Below are 19952 nucleotides of genomic sequence, written 5' to 3'. Positions count from 1 at the left end.
CTTGCTTTTTATACACTTGCTAAATTTCTGTTTGTAGTGATTTTCAAAAGGAAAAACTTCAAAAACAAATTCATTTATGGCAGATTTTTTAGCAATTTGTTTTTGACTCAATAAAAGGAATTATTACCATTAGAAATGGGAAATTATTTTAAGTGGATGGGAGCTGTGGTAATACAGCCCTAGAAATCAAGTAAATGAATGACCCAAAAGTGCATGTAACGTTGCTACTATACACACGGCCTAGAAATCATGCCAGGACACTCTCCAGGGGATTAAGGGTGTTTATTCCGTTAATTTGCTTAATTAACTATATTTTATCGGGAGCGCCGGATCGGGCTTCCGACGCTCTCGTAATCTGCTCGCCAATCAGAAAACATGGCCGCCGCGGGATATCCGCCCTGCGTCACTGCTGGGGCTCGCACCGCTAGACCGCTACACCACATCTCCCCCCTTTACACTTTACAACACAAAACAGTCTTACTTGCTCTCCATGTTGAACGCCTCAAACCTACTGGGTAGCATGATCTTTCTACCCCTCCGAGTCTGCAAGTCTTGCTGGGTATTAGTGGGTGACAGTCTCGATGTTCCAGGACTAGGCCCAGCTTCACTACTTTCGCCACTTTCCTCTCGTTCTTCTTCTTTCTCCAGTCTCTCCTGTATCCGGGTTCCTTGCACCTCTTCTCTCTCTCTCATCCGCTGTGATTCCCTTTGGGTGGTTATCTCCTTGCTTGCCGTCGGGCTCCTGGTTGCTCCTTCTGTCCGTGGCGTACCTCTCTCTCTCTCCTGCTCAACGTCCCAGTTCGCTACACGATTACATTTCGCCATACGGTCTTGTGACCATACTCTGCCATCGCTGAGTAATGCAGATCTGGAGTATGGTTCCACGACTTGGAGTGGAGGGGTGAATTTGCTGTACCCCTTCTTCCTCTGGATAGGTTGCTTTACTCTCACCCATTCTCCCTTTTCCAGGCTGGTTTCTTGGGTGTTACGTCTTTTATTGTAATGTTCGGTATATATTTTCTGGGCTTTCTCTAGGTTCTTACGGACTACTGCCCGTGACCAGTGACATTGTCCTTAGTGAACGGCTCACGCCCTCTCAGTATTCTGAACGGGCTGTATCCCGTGGCTGTCTGTGTTATGCGGTATGCCCATATCAATCGTTTCAGCTCCTTCTCCCAGTCCTTCCCTTGACTGATGGCTGCTTGGATGGAGCCCATGATCACCCGATTAAACCTCTCCGCCAGTCCATTACATGCCGGGTGATAAACAGGAGTGTGTCTGACCACAATGCCATTTCGTTCCATGAACATGGCCCATTTGGTTGACGAGAATTAGGGTCCATTATCGCTTAGTATTCCTTCGGGTATTCCTTCCCTTATGAAAATGTCCGTTAGGAACGCTAGCACCGTCTCTGTTTCGGTGTCTTCCGTTATGTCTACTTCGGGCCATTTCGAGTATCGGTCTACTAGCACCGTGATGTATTTCTGCGTGCCTTGTAAGTCCAGGACCGGCCCTAGGATGTCAATCACTATCTCCTCCCACGGATTCTCGGGGTATTCATGCAAGCCAAGGGGAGGGCGTAGTAGTCTCTGTGTTTTGTCAGCATTGCTGCAATGTTCGCATGTCCTGACTTATCTTTCAATGTGCTTGTCCATCCCCGGCCACCGATAGTCTTCCTTCAACCTCCACTTTGTTTTGACAATGCCTTGGTGCCCTTCGTGTCCTATGCTCAAGAGTTGTTCCATCAGGGAGTTTGGTAGTATCACTTTCTCGCCTCTAAAAAGGAGACATGGGTTGTCCCCAATCGATAATTCTTCCCGAACTTCCCAATACTGCCTTAGTTCCTCGTCCAACATCCTCTTGTCTGGCCACCCTGTAGCCACATAGGATTTCACGGCGTTGAGCTTGTCGTCTTTGATATACTCTGCTTCCCACTCCTGGATGCTTATGGCTTTCTCCGGGTCTGCTGTTGTTGCTACTACGAAATCTTCCCATTCATTCCTGTCTTGCTCCTCTGCGTTTTCCTTAGCCGCTGCACGACTCAAGAAGTCCGCCACTTTGTTCTTGTGTCCAGGCAGGTATTCCATGTCATATACATAGTCAAGTAGCCTCAATGTCATCTTCGCAATCCTTGGGGTTGCGCGCTCGTGGCCGCTCGACGTAAGCACTTTTATCAGCGGTTTGTGGTCGGTGCGTAACGTGGATCTTCCTCCCCACAAGAATTGCCGGAATCTCTCCATTGCCCACACGGCCGCCAGCATTTCCTTCTCGATGACGCTGAACTTTTGTTCATTGGGGGCCAACGCTCTCGATGCGAAACTAACCGTTGTGGTAGAGCCTTCTTTAGATTGTTGCGTGAGCACGGCACACAATCCACGGTCACTGGCATCTGTGGTCAGTATCTTGAGCGCCCCTTGGTCGAACCCGTGTATGGGCACCGCTTCACAGATGCTCTGTTTCATCTCCTCGAACTCTTTCTGTTCCTCCTCAGCCCATCGGAACGCAGACTTGTCCTTTAGTATCTGTTGCATGTGGTGGGTTTTAGACGCAAAGTGTGGGACAAACTTTCAGTAGAACTCTGCCATTCCTAGGAAGGTTCTGATGTCTTCTTTACTTTCTGGAGTGGGGGCGTCCTTGATGGCACTTACATTCGCCGCCTTGGGTTCAATGCCTCGATTGCTTATCTCGTGCCCTAAGTATGTGACTTTGTTCACACCGAATTTACATTTCTCCCACTGGGCAGTGAGCCCATTTTGCTTCAGCGTGGTCAGTCCATCTCTTAGCTTTTTATCATGGTCCTCTCGCGATGTTCCCATTACCAAGATGTCGTCCTGAAAATATTGGATGCCATCCATTTTGTGGAAACGTCGATACATCAATTTTTGGAACACTGCCGCTGTGGAGGCCAAACCGAACGGCATTCTCAAGAATTTGTAACACCCGAAGGGCGTGATGAACGACGTCAAGTGGTTGCAGGACCGGTGTAGCTCGATCTGGTGGTAGGCCAAAGTGAGGTCAATCGTGGAGAACCATTCCACTCCCTTGGTCTTTGAAATGAAATGAAATGAAATGAAATAAAATTTAATTTGTAAAGCGTATGGCTGCCCGAGAGCGTCCCAGCATTTATTTTATTTTGGGGATGGGGAATTGTCCACCAGTATGCATTTATTGAGTTCACGGAGGTCCACACATAATTTCACCGTCCCGTTCGGCTTCTGCGCCACCACCAACGGCGCAACCACTCCGCGCTGTCTATTGCTTCTATCACTCCGTTCTCCTCCAACCTCTGCAGTTCTTCTTGCACGGCTGTCCTGATCCTGAATGGAATGTTGCGCACTTTGTGACTTTTGGGCGTAGCTCCCTCCTTCAGACAAATCTTGTGTGAGAACTTTGTTAGGCGACCTATGGTGCTTTTGAATACTTCTGGGAATTCCTCTTTCCAACTCTTTGCTTCGTATATTCCGGCGTCCTCCGTTGCAAGTACTTGCGTGCGTCCCCCTGGATTTAACTTCATCCCGAGGGCTCCTTGGTCTTTCCATCCCAACAAGGATGGCCCCTTCCCAGCGACATACAACTTTCCTCCTGTCGATCTGCCCTTGAAGGTAAATGTTAATGGACAATACCCCACCATGGGGATGGGTTCCCCGGTGTACGTTACATGGTGAATGTCTGACGGTAGGAGTTGACGTCTGACTCTGGGTGCAAACTCTCTCTCCCATATGCTCCTCTGGATGATCGTATAGCGTGATCCTGAATCGGCAATCATAGTCGTCTGCACTCCACCTATTTCCACCTCGCATTTTGGTTTTTTGTCCATGGCGCTTTCAATCCCTAATATCTGATCTTCTATCACCAGAATCTCGCTGTCTTCGCTATCGTTCGTGACTTCGTTCTCCTGGTTCGGCTCTTGTGCTACGTACTTGACTTCGTTCCTTGATAGTTTCCTTCTGCACACTTTCTCGAAGTACCCCACGAGACCGCAGAATGAGCACTTTGCTCCAAATGCTGGGCATCCTTTGTCAGTTGCCGCGTGCTTGGTGCTCCCACACCTGTAGCACGAGTTCTTGCTCCAATTCCTTTGTCCTTGAGTCTTGAATACTTTTTGGTTCTGTCTTTTGTACGTGCGTGATCCTTGGTGTCCTGATTGGTGCTTCGCCTCTGAACCTCTTTTGTCTGCTACTCTACATACGGCTGCATTTTGCGTGTTTTCTTGCTTCGCCGCTTCAGCACACCTTTTGGACATCTCCGCTGTCTTCACCAACGCCACTACCACCTTCAGGGGTGCGTCACCATTTACCCACAGTTTTTCTTGGATAGACGTGATGACTGTGTGCATGATTATTTGGGCGCGGATCAACTCTTCTTGCAGAACTCCGAACTTGCATGTGAGTGCTAACTTCTGCAACGCCGCCACGTATTCGTCCACTGTTTCCCCTCTGGTCTGTTTTCTTTGAAAGAAATTGTACCTGTCGATGGCTGTGCAGACTACTGGTCTGTAATGGGCATCCAGATCTTCCAACGCGTGCTGAAACACGTGCGTGTCGGTGGCTGGTCTCTCTGGTTTGACTAAGTTCATATATACTCTCTGGCCCACTGGACCTAAGTTGTGCAGCAATATCTTCTTGCGCCGTGCTTCCGTATACTCGTTTTAGCCTACCTCCTCCAATGCCAAGAGGTAATTTAGGAAGTATTGCTTCCAGTCCTCCCAGGGCATCTCCGGTTCGCCCATCTTTGATAAGAACGGCACAGGGTTCGTTAACGCTGAGGTTTGGGCACACATGGTAGGGCCTCTGGCGCTACTGACCTCTTCCCCGTCGCTCTCTTCTGGGGTGGACGTGCCTGGTAACGCCTCGCCTGGCTCTGTTTCCCCTGGTTGAGTCTGATCTCCCTCCTGCGCTTGGCTTCCGCTTTGGGGCTCCAGCGCAGCCGTCCCGAGGGTGGTTCAGTGCCCACGTGTCCCTCCGGTGCCTGTAACCCGCCTGTCGCAGGCTGCTGCTCTTTGGTAATTGTTGAGGGGTTGTCAGTATTGCCTTCTATCGCCGCCTATCTCTGCCATGCTCCTGAGTGCCACAGTAGGTGCATGGCTGGTGCTGCTCTTGTGGGTTCGGGCCGTAGGATCCATCCCGTCACCTCGTCGCCATTGTAATGTTGCTACTATACACACGGCCTAGAAATCATGCCAGGACACTCTCCAGGGGATTAAGGGTGTTTATTCCGTTAATTTGCTTAATTAACTATATTTTATCGGGAGCGCCGGATGGGGCTTCTGACGCTCTCGTAATCCGCGCGCCAGTCAGAAAACATGGCCGCCGCAGGATATCCGCCCTGCGTCACTGCCGGGGCTCGCACCGCTAGACCGCTACACCACAGTGCAGAAACCAGTATAAGAATTTGAAAGAGGAAATGAGTGAGGCGAAATGGGAAGAAATCTTTCCCAAATTAAGGAAGATTGGAGAACTCACTACACCTCGTGCACAAAGGAAAAACGATTTAAACACTTAAATGAATTACACAGCGGTGGTTCCTCCATGGGAGCAGAGGAGCTCTGCTCCCCCCAGGCCCCCCAGTGAAACAGAGAGGGCAGGCAGAGCCAGTGCATCATTGCTGCTAATAGGCAGCAATAACAAATGGCCCCTTCAGTATGAATTGTGCATGTCGGCTTACCGGGTACCTTGCTATGGCCAAACCGACATGCTCATTTCAAACTCTTCAACCCAGCTGTCTTGGATAGCTCGGTTAGGGAGCAGGCACGGGCCTTAAGTGATCTTCGGAGCACTGAGGCAGCCTGCTACAACCAATCTAGATGCTTTTCTCAAGCAGCATGAAAGCAGTTTCTGGATTGGATAAGGAGCTGTGAGACCTCGCGCTCGAGGAGTCTGGAGCCAAAGAACACTGAGGAGGTGATGCATGCTAAGAAGGTTAGTGAAACAGTTTTTTCATTTTTAAATGTAAATATTTATTTGTATGTTTTTACATTTTATTTAGGTCGACGCACCATTTTTGTGGGTCACCAACCGCCACTGGAATTAAAACAACCCTACATTGTTCACAATTAAAAGATATGGAGGCCAAGTTGTACAAAGGTTTCCGTAGTCAAGGGACAATGTTCTAATGCTTTGCTGAGTGGCTTACAGACTAATTCTTCGTTTTCAGCAGCCTCTACATCCTGAGGTTTCCCATCAGTAAATTCCTTTACTGTCACCCTGGGGGCTTACCACTGTCCTGAAGCCTTCTGAAGCGGTCGCTCCCCACGCAGCTCCCCGCACTGTTGTGGTATCGTAGCGCTTTAAACTGCAAGATTGCCATAGTCGCATTGCTCCTACTCCCATTGTTGCCTGTTTGCTATAAATTCATTTATCGTAGCGCTATATTTGCAAAACGCTCATTAGTGCCTGTCTGCTGTTCTCTTTAAATATTTATCGTAGCGCACATTCAGTAGCATTGTATTGTGCTTGCCTTTGGCTGAACAATTCCAGTTGTGCATAGCGTTAATTTAAGGTTGTATTTTGATTTGGAGTAAATAATTTAAGAAGAAACCCTTTGTATGAAAAGGGAGGGGTTAGGTACTCTAGAACAAAAATGTGGTTTCCCTTTTCATGTCCTTTCAGAAGGACTTAAGTCTCTAAGGGGTTTAGGCCTAAAATGAAGGGTGAGCCATATGTTGTATGCAAGGTTGCATGGAGATTGACAAATTTACAAATATTCCCAAGATTCTCTAATTCTATAGTCCTTTAAAAAACAATACATTAAATTAAACTGATGAGAACGTCTACACCAACAGGGAGGTTTTTCTTCAAAATTTTATTCAAAGATTTTTTATTTTCTGTTCATACCATATTGAGTTTTTTAAAAACAAATTATCACATTTATTCATACAATACAAAAAACATTTCTTTATACATTAAAATATAGCAAAAATTGTGTCTTGTAAATTCCTTTACTGTCACCCTGGGGGCTTACCACTGTCCTGAAGCCTTCTGAAGCGGTCGCTCCCCACGCAGCTCCCCGCACTGTTGTGGTATTGTAGCGCTTTAAACTGCAAGATTGCCATAGTCGCATTGCTCCTACTCCCATTGTTGCCTGTTTGCTATAAATTCATTTATCGTAGCGCTATATTTGCAAAACGCTCATTAGTGCCTGTCTGCTGTTCTCTTTAAATATTTATCGTAGCGCACATTCAGTAGCATTGTATTGTGCTTGCCTTTGGCTGAACAATTCCAGTTGTGCATAGCGTTAATTTAAGGTTGGATTTTGATTTGTGCATAGCGTTTATTTAAGGTTGTGTCCCAATCCAGTTTCGCTTTTGGCCTGCAGCCATTTTGTTGTTTGTTGTTGTGCCACCCTGCCCGGCTCTCCACCCCGCTACCGCCTCCCAGCTGCTCCTCCCTCGCCCCTCCCCCCTCCACTTTCCACATATGACAAATGCCTTTTCGCGCAGCGTTCACACGCAGCGAGCGCGCCCCATGCGCGCTGAAGGTGCGCCAAAGGTAAGCCCGTCTACGCCCGTCCGTGCCTGGACCGCGCCCGGCGCCATACACCCTGGCCCCCGCAATTCCCATTCCACCCGCATTACTTATGATGCCGCAACCCTCTCAGCCCTTAACCCCGGCCGACTCCCAAACTGCTACCAATCCACCCCAGGTCACACCCATGGACCCTTCGCCTGCCACTCCTGCAAGTTCGACTGCATCAGGACCCACACCAAATCCACAAACTCCAAACAGAGCTCCGACACTAACCACCTAAAGTGCATCCTGCTCAACACCCGCTCAGTCCACAGACACTCCATTGAACTTTGGAACCTACTCGACACTACATCGCCGGACGTCGCCTTACTCACAGAAACATGGATGAACGCCTCATCAGCGCCCGACATCGCCATAGCCATCCCAGAAGCCTACAAGATCATCCGAAAAGATCGCACCAACCAAACAGGAGGAGGCATCGCCATCGTCCTTAAGAACGCCATCCGCATCCCGACCAGTTCCGATGATAACCTCGCTTCCGCCGAACACCTTCACTTCCAGATTCACACCGACCACAAAACCACACTCAGAGGCACCCTCATCTACAGACCACCAGGACCCCGCACACAATTCAGCGAAGACATCGCTGACTTCATCAGCCCACATGCCCTCCCCTCCGAGAACTACATTCTACTGGGAGACCTCAACTTCCACCTGGAAAAGAAAAACGACAACACCACCACCACCCTTCTGGATAACCTGGCCAATCTAGGACTCAAACAACTTGTAGACACCCCCACCCACTTCGCCGGACACACGCTCGACCCTATCTTCACCTCCAGCAAGCACATCTCCTTCGATCACACCACAGCTCTCTATTGGACGGACCACAGCTGCGTTCACTTCAACTACAAAAAGTCCACAACCCACAACCCCCCACAACCTATTCCTCGAAGAAATTGGAACAAAATCACCACCGAACAACTCTTCATATCGCTTCACCAAAACCCCCCCACCAAATCATCGGACCCAAACCAAGCAGCCACTAACCTCACCCAATGGATCACCCATAGCGCCGACGAACTTGCACCCTTGAAAAACCATCTAATCAAGCAAGGTAGCAAAAAAGCCCCCTGGTTCAACGATGACCTTAAGAAATCCAAGATGTTCTGTCGTACTCTCGAGAAAACCTGGAGAAAAAACCCAACCACTGATAACCTAGCCACCTTCAAGAACGCCACCCGCAAACACCACCAACTAATCCGATCCACCAAGAAATCAGCATTCAAGGATCGAATTGACAACAATGCCCAAAACAGTAAGGAACTATTCAACATAGTCAAAGAATTTACTAACCCCACTGCCGGCACCAAAGACATTTCTCCCTCCCAAGATCTCTGCGACTCTCTATCCTCATTCTTCCACAACAAAATCGCCGAAATACATAACAGCTTTGATAACCAGTCCGAAGACATGTCCACTCCACCCATTTCCGCTCCAACACCGCCCTCTAACAACCTTTGCACCTGGAACCCAATCACCACTGAAGACACCATCCGCCTGATGAACTCCATCCACTCAGGATCGCCAACCGACCCATGTCCCCACCACATTTTCAACAAAGCAGGCTCCATCATCGCACCCCATCTCTGCGATGTCATTAACTGTTCCTTCAACGCCGCTACCTTCCCGGAAATCTGGAAACATGCCGAACTCAGCGCCCTTCTGAAGAAACCCACAGCAGACCCCACCGAACTTAAGAACTACCGCCCCATCTCGCTCTTCCCATTCCCCGCCAAAGTCATCGAGAAAGCCGTCAATAGTCAGCTCGCCGCCTTCCTCGAATCCAACAAATCCCTCGACCCTTCACAATCCGGCTTCCGAGTCAAACACAGCACCGAAACCGCCCTCATCGCAGCAACAGACGACATTCAAACACTACTGGACAACGGAGAAACAGTTGCCCTCATCTTACTTGACCTCCCCGCAGCCTTCGACACAGTCTGTCATAGCACCCTCATACAACGACTCAGCAACGTCGAAATACAAGGAAAAGCATTGGAATGGATAATATCGTTCCTTGCCGGAAGAACCCAGCGAGTCCACCTCCCCCCCTTCAAATCAGAGGCCACCGAAGTCATCTGCGGCGTACCACAAGGATCATCACTCAGTCCCACCCTCTTCAACGTATACATGAGTCCCCTCGCTTCCATCGCGCGACAACACAACCTCAACATCATCTCCTACGCAGACGACACCCAGCTGATCCTCTCCCTCACCAAAGGCCCGAACACCGCCAAAACCAACCTACACGAAGGAATGAAAGAAGTAGCCGAGTGTATGAAGAACAGCCTTTTAAAACTGAACTCGGACAAAACGGAAGTCCTCATCTTAGGCTCATCCCCCTCGGCCTGGGACGACTCTTGGTGGCCACCAGCCCTGGGAACCGAACCCACACCAATGGATCACGCACGTAACCTGGGCTTCATCCTGGACTCCTCCCTCTCGATGACCAGACAAGCCAGTGCCGTCTCATCATCCTGCTTAAACATCCTACGCATGCTCAAAAAAGTCTTTCGTTGGATCCCCACTGAAACAAGAAAGACGGTCACCCACGCACTGGTCACCAGCCGACTGGATTACGGAAACACCCTTTACACCGGAACCACAGCCAAACTACAGAAAAAACTTCAACGCATCCAAAACGCATCTGCCAGACTCATATTAGACATCCCTCGTCAAACTCACATTTCCGGTCACCTGAAAGATCTCCACTGGCTCCCCGTCAACAAGAGAATAACGTTCCGTCTCCTCACCCACGCACACAAAGCCCTCTATGACCTAGGACCCGAATGCCTCAACAGGAGACTGTCCTTCTACACCCCCACCCGCCAACTACGATCATCCAATCAAGCCCTCGCTGCAATTCCGCGCATCCACAGATCCACCATGGGGGGAAGATCCTTCTCCTACTTAGCGGCCAAGACCTGGAATTCTCTCCCCACCCACCTCTGCCTTACTCAGAACCACCTCTCCTTCAGAAAGCAACTAAAAACTTGGATATTCGATAAGTAATGCACCCCCTTCCCCAAGCGCCTTGAGACCCTCTGGGTGAGAAGTGCGCTATATAAATTTCTGAACTTGAACTTGAACTAAAGAGTGCTCAGGGGCTCGTGGTACTAAGCCTTTTTCTTGTTGCAAATCCTGTGATTCACAAAATTATACACCTGGCAACCTCAAAAAGACAAGTCTCAATGTAGAAAGAACGAATTTTGAGTTGCAAATTGATTTAAATTTGCATATTGCCTTTTCCTTCTAAATATGATTTGATAGGAGGAGTAACGTGGAAGGGGCTCCACCTGCTCCTACTGAAACACAAAGGAATGTATCAGTGGTTTGCACCCATACAATTGGTTGAAAACCATTGATTTGACACTGATTTCCTAACTGGAATGGTATTCCATTTGCAAAGTAGACTCTGTCCCACAGACCACTTCCACCTTGAGCTATTACTTGATAGAGCGCAAGTGTTCCAGGGAACTTCACTCCGATGTCAGTGACTGAATGCCAAGATTTAGTTATGGAAGCAGCCCCTGTCACTTTGAGGCAGTCTATGCTTTCATAAACAAGGATTAGCAAAGCCAACAGGTTTGATGCTTGCACTTGGGCATTCACAAAAGGAATATCAAAAATGTATGCTTTTGTTTAAAACGGTTAAAAAATGATTCTTTGGTGTATGAGAAGCATATAATGGTGGCATACTATGGATAGTATTATCCTCTTCTTTAATTAAAGGTAGGGACTGTTCTGATTTCTTGTTTTCCCCTTATTCCTCGTCCCCACATTGGATTTGTGAGGAGACCTCCCTTTCTGTTTTTCATTGAGAAGCATATATGACATAAGAACCAGGGGCCAATTGTACGACCCTACCGATTTGTGAGTTGCAAATTGCGCTGTTTTGCGACTCGCAAATAGGAATGTACAGCAGTGTCTCCTAATGGGCTTCGCAAATTGCCTACCTCATTAGTATTCATGCCGCAGGTGCAATTTGCGACCCCATTGCTAATGGGGTCGCAAATGGCACCTGAATCATTATCAGTGAAATTGCTCTCACTCCCTCGCAGCTCCACCATTAAGTGAGACCTTCACCCGCAGGTTTTACCTGGGCCTCATCCCTGGTGGTCCAGTTGACCTCTGTCTCCTTTCTCTTGCTCCACTTTTTCTCTCAGTTTTCACTCGTTTTTCCCTCATTTCAATCTCCCCCTTTCACCCTCCTTCTGTATCTTTCCTCCGTTTTCACTCATTCTTCCCTCATTTCAATCTCCCCCTTTTCACTCTCCTTCTTTCCTCTGTTTTCACTCGCTTTTCCTTCATTTCAATCTCCCCCTTTCACTCCCCTTCTGTGTCTTTCCTCCACTCTTCTTGCACTTTTTCTGCCCTATTCCATTTTTTCCTCTAAGCCCATTTACGCCAGTTGTTCCCCCACCGCTGCTGGCCCCGCGGTCCCTCCAGCCCTGCACGACCGGCCCATTCCAGTTCTCCTCCCCGCTCCCACCTCCCAGCTGTCCAGCCCTCCCCGAGCCCTTCTTAATGGCACACTGCGGCGGCGCTGCTGGCACCCCAAAGGTGCGCCAAAGGCAAGCCCGTCTGCGCCCATCCGCGACCCGACTGCAAACAGCGCCAGGAACCCTGGACCTCCGCACTGCCAACACTACAACCCAGCGGCACTCCACAAAGTCGCTAGCATCACCGGCCGACATCCACAGACCCTTCAGCTGTCACCGCTGCCGGCACACCTACAATACCACCAAGAACACGGACCCAGCACAACCCGCCCACAAGAACACAACCAAACCGAAGACCCTGCAATGCATCCTCTTCAACGTCCGATGCCTCCACAAACACGCCACCGAAATCAGGGACCTCCTCGACAGCACCACCCCGGACATAGCATTGTTCACCGAAACATGGACCAACACCACCTCAGGACCGGACATAGCCATCGCCATTCCCCAAGGATAGAAGATCTCCAGGAAGGACTGCCCCACCCGCCCGGGAGGAGGAATCACCATTGTCCACAAATCCACCCTCCGCCTGAGCACACTTCCCGATGAGCCCACAGACCTGATGGAACACCTTCACTTCAAGATACTGGCCAGCCCTACCACCACCCTCAGAATAACCCTCATCTACCGACCCCCTGGACCCTGTGAACCTTTCACCAACTCCATCACAGACATCATCTCCCTGCATGCCATCACATCCACCAACTGCACCCTGTTGGGAAACCTCAATTCCCACCTCAACAACCAACTGGACCTCAACACCACATCCCTCCTGGGCAACCTCCACAACATTGGACTCCGACAGATCATGACCGAACCCACAAACTCAGCAGGACACACCCTCGACCCCCTCTTCACAACAGGAAACTCAATCCCCTTCAGCCACACTACCGTACTCCCATGGACTGACCATCGATGAGTCCACTTCACCTTCAGAAGACCCACCATCCACAGACACCAGCACCTGCTCTCACGAAGAAACTGGACCAGAATCACAGACGAACAGCTTACCTCCTCACTCAGCAACTCCACCCCAACCATCGCGGAAAACGGCGACCCCAACACTGCTGCCCGAACCCTGCACAGATGGATCTCCGACAGCACCAACACCATAGCCCCCCTCAAGAAAAACAACAACATCCAGGCCAAGAAAGCCAGATGGTTTACCACTGAACTGCCAGAGTCCAGACGCACTTGCCGCCGCCTTGAAAAGGCCCAGAGGAACACTAAATCCACAGAAGCCCGCAACAACTTCAAAGCCGACATCAACACCCACCACCAACTCATCAGAAAAACGAGGAAAAAAGCGATTGAAGACAGAATCTCCACAAACGCACACAACAGAAAAGAACTCTTCAACATCATCAAGGAGTTCGCACAACCTACCAGCGAGTCTATTGACATCACTCACTCATAAGACCTCTGCGACAAACTCAGGATTCTTTTCCACCACAAAATCAAGAGCATCTACGACAACCACACCCGACACCCTGAAGCCAGCGATTGACAACTGGACAGCCCTCACCACCGAAGACACACTGAAGACAATGATGTCAATCCACTATGGGGCCCCCACGGACCCCTGCCCCCACCATATCTTCAACAGAGCCGACGACACCATCGCACCCATGCTCCGCCACACCTTCAACTGCTCCCTGGTGACCGCCTCGTGCCCCAATGACTGGAAACACGCCGAGGTCAACCCTCTCCTGGAGAAACCCTTGGCGGACCCCACCGACCTCAAAAACTACAGACCCATCTCCCTGCTCCCATTCCCAGCGAAAGTCATCGAGAAAGCCATCAACAGCCAACTCGCCACATTCATCGAAGAACACAACATCCAAGACCCAATCCGGCTTCAGTACTGAAACTGCCCTCCTCACCGCAACAGATGACATCCACACCCTACCGGCCAAAGGAGAAACAGTAGCCTTCATCCTCCTCGACCTCTCAGCGGTGTTCGACACAGTCTCTCACCGCACCCTAATACGCAGACTCCATGACATAGGGTTCCAGGACAAGGCCCTCAACTGGATCTGCTCCTTCCTCTCTGGCAGAACACAGCGGGTCAGACTCCCCCCTTTCCTCTCAGACCCTACACCAACCACCTGCGGAGTCCCCTAGGGGTCCTCCCTCAGCCCTACGCTCTTCAACGTCTACATGGCTCCGCTCGCCCCCATTGTCAGAACCTACGGACTCAACATTGTGTCATACACAGACGACACCCAACTCATCCTCTCCCTAGCCAACAAACCCAACACCGCCAGACACAACTTTTGAGAAGGCATGGAAGACATTGCCAAATGGACAAAAACAGCGGGCTACAACTAAACACCAACAAAATAGAAGTACTCATCATGGGCCCAAACCCCTATGCCTGGAAAGACACCTGGTGGCCCCCCGCCCTCGGAAGCCCGCCCACCCCCATGAACCTCGCACACAACCTGGGAATCATCCTGGACTCCGAGCTCAAAATGGACCACCAGATCAACTCCGTCTCGTCCTCCTGCTTCCATACCCTCTGCCTCCTACATAAGACCTTCAAATGGATCCCCCTCGAACACAGAAATACCGTCACTAACGCCTTGGTCACCAGCAGACTTGACTAGGGCAATGCACTCTACACCGGAATAAACAAAAACCTCACCCCCAAGCTACAGAACATCCAGAACGCTGCCGCAAGACTGGTCTCCATCCTGCCAAGACCCTGCCACATCTCCCAGCACCTTCGCACACTCCACTGGTTCCCCATTGAGGCTAGAATCACCTTAAAGATGCTCACCCACGCACACAAGGCCCTCCACAACACTGGACCAGCATACATGAACAGCCAACTCAAATTCCACACACCCCAATGGACCCTACGTCCAGCCCAGCTCTCCTACGCTGTGGTCCCCCACACCAGAAAGACCAGACCGGGAGGCCGCTCCTTCTCCTTCCTCGCAGCGAGAGCCTGGAACGCCCTTCAGCTCCACCTCAGACTGACAACATTGCTCCCCATCTTCGCAAGAAACCTCAAAACCTGGCTCTTCGACAGACCCCTTCCTTGATAGACTGGAACCTGCACCCCCCGTCCCCAACCCCCAGTGCCTTGAGACCCTTACGGGTGAGTAGTTGCAGTCAACAAACGCCTGACTGATTGATTGATTGAATGGCTAGCACTCCCAGTGATGGTGGCCTGCTGTGGCTAGCAGCCCACTATGTCTATGACTGCTTTTTAAATAGAGCAGTTTTTTTTTAATGGTCTTTTTTTCCTTAATGGAAAATGGGATGCATTTAAAAAAATAAAAATAAAACGTTACTGCTTCAATTTTTTAACAGTAGGCTGTGGACCACCACCTACTCTTAAAAAATATTTTGAATGCCAATCACAAAGTGGAAGGGGTCCCCTGGGAACCCTTTCCCATTTGTGAGTGGCTTACCACCTACTTCAAGTAGGTGGTAAATAGCTAGGGCCAGATGTAGGTCACCAAATATCGGTCGGTAACGGCCGATTTCGGCCGTTACCGACCGGTATTTGGTGATTGAGATGTAGGGGGCCTATATTTTACAGAATCAGTAAATTTACCAAATCGGTAAATTTACCGATTCTGTAAAATACCGAATCGGTATATTTACCGAATGGGTCAATCTATATGTAGGTGGCATTGGAAACAGTGCCACAGGCCCCTAAGAATTCGTTATTTACCATTTAATACTATTGCATGGTAAATAACGAATTTCTGTGTACATGCACATCTGTGCATGTACAACTGTGCCATGTGGCACACATACATGCCGTGAGGGCATGTATGTGTGTCACATGGCACACAAGCCTGAATCAGGGGTGCAACAGGGTGTCAAAGTGACACCCTGTTCCCCTTGTAAATTCGGTAATTTTACTGAATCGGTATTTACCGATTCGGTAATTGACATTGGTTCCTATGGGCCTCATGGCCCATAAGAATCAATGGCAATTACCGAATCGGTAAATACCGATTCGTTAATTACCGAATGTTACAGATTCGGTAAAAAAATCGGTAAATATACCTACATTGCATTTACCGATTTGTAAATACCGAATCGGTAAAATTCGGTATTTACGAATCGGTAAATGCCATTTACCTACATCGTTCCCCTAGTGTTTTGTGATGGCAATTGCAGTCGCAAAACAATGGTATACACCCTTGGGACTCGATATTTGGAAGGGGCGCCCTTGGCACGCAGCTTCCTAATAGCTGTGAGAAAGTGCCCTCTTTCTGCATAGTTGCCCCCACTTTTTACTGAATTGCTGATATACTTTGACTGAGAGTGCCCTGGGCCCCTGCTAATCAGGTACCCAGGGCCTATGTTCTTTCCCTAAACCTGCATTGAAGCCTAAACCCAATTGGCGTATATCTGGCCACAGGTTAGACCCTGGTAAATGGTACCACAGGTACCCAGGGCACTGTGATCAGAGAAGGCCTCTAAGGGCTGCAGCACTTATTGTGTCACCCTTAGAGGTCCTGTACTCTTAAACTCACACACTGCCTTTGCAGGTTGCCTGTGTTGGTGCAGAACAAAGTGAAGACTCGACATGGCACACATCTCTGTGTGCCATCCCTATGATCCACTGACGTGGCATAGATCCCCTCTAGTTGGGTGCACCATACCAGTGGTGAGGGTACCGGTGCAGGAGCCCTGCAATCCTACATTGTTTAAGGCCATTCTTAGACATTGTAAGTGCAGTGCTGCCATTAAGAGTATATGGTGCTGGGAGTTTGTCATTGCAAACTCCGAAGCACCATAATGCCTACACTGAAAACTGAGAAGTCTGGTATCAAACTTCTCAGCATATTTAATCCACACTGATGCCAGTGTGAGATGTAATGAAAAATGCACACAGAGAACCTCTTAGAGATGCCCCCTGAAAATTAACCTACCACTGCTAGCCAGCTTTCAGCTACCACCACCAGACATGTTTCTGGAACCCTGGGTTGAGAGCCTGCTGCTCTCTGGGGCCTGCCTGAAACAATGCACATCCTGGGACGAGGTGTTAAGCCTCCTCCCTCAGGATGGGTAGGGTTCACGAAGATGATACTTCAAAGGCTTGCCGCCTTTGTGAGCTACCCAAGGCGACTTGCTGCTTTCAGCAACTCGTCCCCACTGGTTCTGATCCCCACTTTGGGCAGGAGAACCGGCAGGAAAAACAAGTGAGGAAGAGAGGTGTGCCCACCTCTGCCAACTCCACCCCTCAGGTGGGGGAGGCGAGGTGAATCACAACTCTCAGTCCCCGCTATCTTGTAGATGGGGGGACTCAGCCAACCAGGGACAGGCACATGCCCCCCTCCCACTGGAGGGTGGCATAATAGGGGGTGTACCCACCCCAGGGAAGGGACCCATTGGTCCCTGCCTTCTACCTACCTGTAATGCCCCTAAATCTATTATTTTGTGGCACCCCTGAACCTTGCTTCCTCAGGAAGAAACTTCAAGGAGAAGAAGAAGGACTGAACAGCCGTGCAGCAGCTAACAAGAGGAAGTCGCCCACTGACTTGGCCCCAGCCCTTTCAACCTGGCTCCACATCGAACATGCTCTTGCAAAATCCTGTGTATCCTGCAGCCAGCAACCTCGAAAACCCTGGAGGACATGCCTGCCTTCAACCCCAAAAACGTTGTCTCCCATGAACACAGGATTTGTTCATCTGCAACCTCTGGCTCCGGCTGGACACCGCGAGTCCGCCCCACTCGTCACCCGCCATTCACGGCTCGAGCTTGTGTGGGCAAACACCAAGAGAAGGTCACCCTGGCGATGCTGCCCTAAGATCTGGCGACCCCTGACCTGCCTCAGCCTCCAGCCGACGCCAGCTGTCTAAATCCAGAAGGTCCCCTCAACTGCGACCAGGAGCTGGTAAGAAGATCCGACCCCAAAAGGCACCCCTGCACCCGACACCCGAAGGCCTTGGGTGCCCAAACCGATGGTGCCTAACCAACCCCAAACTTCCCAACTTACCTCTTAAAGTGGTGGTCGCACCCAGAATATTTTCGTCCCAAAGCCTGCAGTGCCTTTGCAAACCGGAGGTTCCCCATTGAAAACAACTGGGCACCCAACATCGAAACAGTACCCTGCACCCGGCCGCCCTAGTGCTGCTGAAGGTGCACCTTTGGTGCTACTTTGTTTCCCCATTTGCCCTGAGCTAAAGTCCAGGAGCTTTGCTTCCACAACCAAGAGGCCTGCTCATCAGCAGCCACCAGCTGGAGGCCCTCTACCCCCATTGGATAACCTTGAGCCTCAGCACTCTGCGCCCGGCGGTTCTAGTGCCGCTGAGGGTGTAACTAGAGTGCATCCTTGACCCTGGGGGACCCTTGAGTCTATCCCCAGAACCTCAACTCTTGCTACCGAATACCTACCTTAAAACCGATAACACTATTTTCCTCCGTAGGATAATATTGACTGTTTTACTTGGAAAAGTTTCTACGTGTGGAGTTTGAAAACCTAAAGAAATTCTTTAAAATTGCACTAACAAAAAACGGTTTTACTTACCTGTTTGCAGGAAATGTCCCCGAATAGTATCCAGGTATAGAAAGAAAAGTAATCTCAAAAGTAACTTACCTGTAATTATACTGATAAGCCCATTCAAGCCTATGTACTGTATTTACAAAGTATTGCATTTCTCTGAAACCATACTGTAAGTCAAAACAAAGTGCATATACAAATACAATTCAAACTGTTTACAAACTGCATCACTGCTGTAAAGTATGTATTGCTTAACTGTGCCAGGGGTGCTTGGTTCTAGAAAATAAAATAACTAAAAGAATATTTTCATACAAAAACAATTGGTCTGAAGTTCAGTCTTTGAGTGTGTGAATTCATTTGCTGACTGAGTGGTAACAACAAATGCTTAACACTGTCCTGTGATACGGCATTACTGCTTGACCACATTACCACAAATAGAGAGTGAGGTGCTATCTAATTTGACCTCTGCCTACCTTTGGGGTTCCACTGGACTCTGTGCACACCATACCTCACTTTGGTATAGTACATACAAAGCCAGCATCCTACAAAAGCGAGTTGCAAACCTTTTTTTAATAGGTTACTGACTCACAAGATAGGGTTTGTACATGGGCCAGACAATGAGCCAATCTCCCGTTTGCGACCGCAAAAAATGGTCATACATCTAGCCCCAAATGTGTGATGACAGAGTGTACTTTTCTGTTGCAAAAGAGCTGGTATGATACATCCAACAAGACTATCAATGTCTTTATCTATTTCCTGAAGGTGGCTAAATCAAAGTCCCTTAGTGTAAGAACAAAATACAATTTGTTTGATAAAAAAGGCGTTTGTGCCATCACACATTAAGAGAAACTGGGTTACTGGTTGAGGGGTTGAAACCCTACTCAAGCAGCAAGCACAGTCCTTGTTAGGTAGAGCACAAGCAAACCCGTGCTCAACCCTCTAGGATCTGGCAGTGAGAAGCAGCATGGCATGGCATCATGGACTGTTGTCACTGTAGCATGAAGATCCTGTTGTTGGAAGCGGCAGGTCCGGAGATTTGCTGTAGCGCTCCCTGCAAGCGGTCGATACTGTAACAGGAAGGCTCATTCTGACGGAACTTCGCGTTGGCAGGCTGTGCGAGTGACAAGGTTTCAGCACCATCAGGCTTGGTTGTGGTAGCGAAGAGCCCAAAAACTTCAATTCTGAATCTCTGAGGCTACTTGAAGGTTCAGAGTTGGGGGGTCAGAGTTTACGCCAGCTGAATCTGGCTGCTGGTAGTTGGAAGCCTGTTATGCCTGTGTGGATCTGAACAGGAGACCAGCAGGCTAGCCCTTGAAATTACTCCGGGATTCCTGGGTTCAGGTGCAGGTCCAAATCCCTCTGACTCAGACAGGAGGTCAACAGGGCAGCAATCCAGTAAGGCAGCAGTCCAGCAAGGCAGTAGTCCAACAGGGCAGCAGTCCATCAGCA

General features: G+C 49.5%; 1 protein-coding gene across 1 annotated transcript in view; it reads left to right on the top strand.

The window, feature by feature from the left end:
• The window catches only part of LOC147701495 (transient receptor potential cation channel subfamily M member 4-like), a 1534183-nt gene that overhangs the window by 1104769 nt on the left and 409462 nt on the right, over nucleotides 1-19952 (top strand). The window lies entirely within an intron of this gene.

Source organism: Lissotriton vulgaris, chromosome 7, assembly GCF_964263255.1.
Source record: "Lissotriton vulgaris chromosome 7, aLisVul1.2, whole genome shotgun sequence".
NCBI lineage: Eukaryota > Metazoa > Chordata > Amphibia > Caudata > Salamandridae > Lissotriton > Lissotriton vulgaris.
Note: the sequence above shows the minus strand (reverse complement) of the source record. Positions and strands in the feature narration are given on the sequence as shown.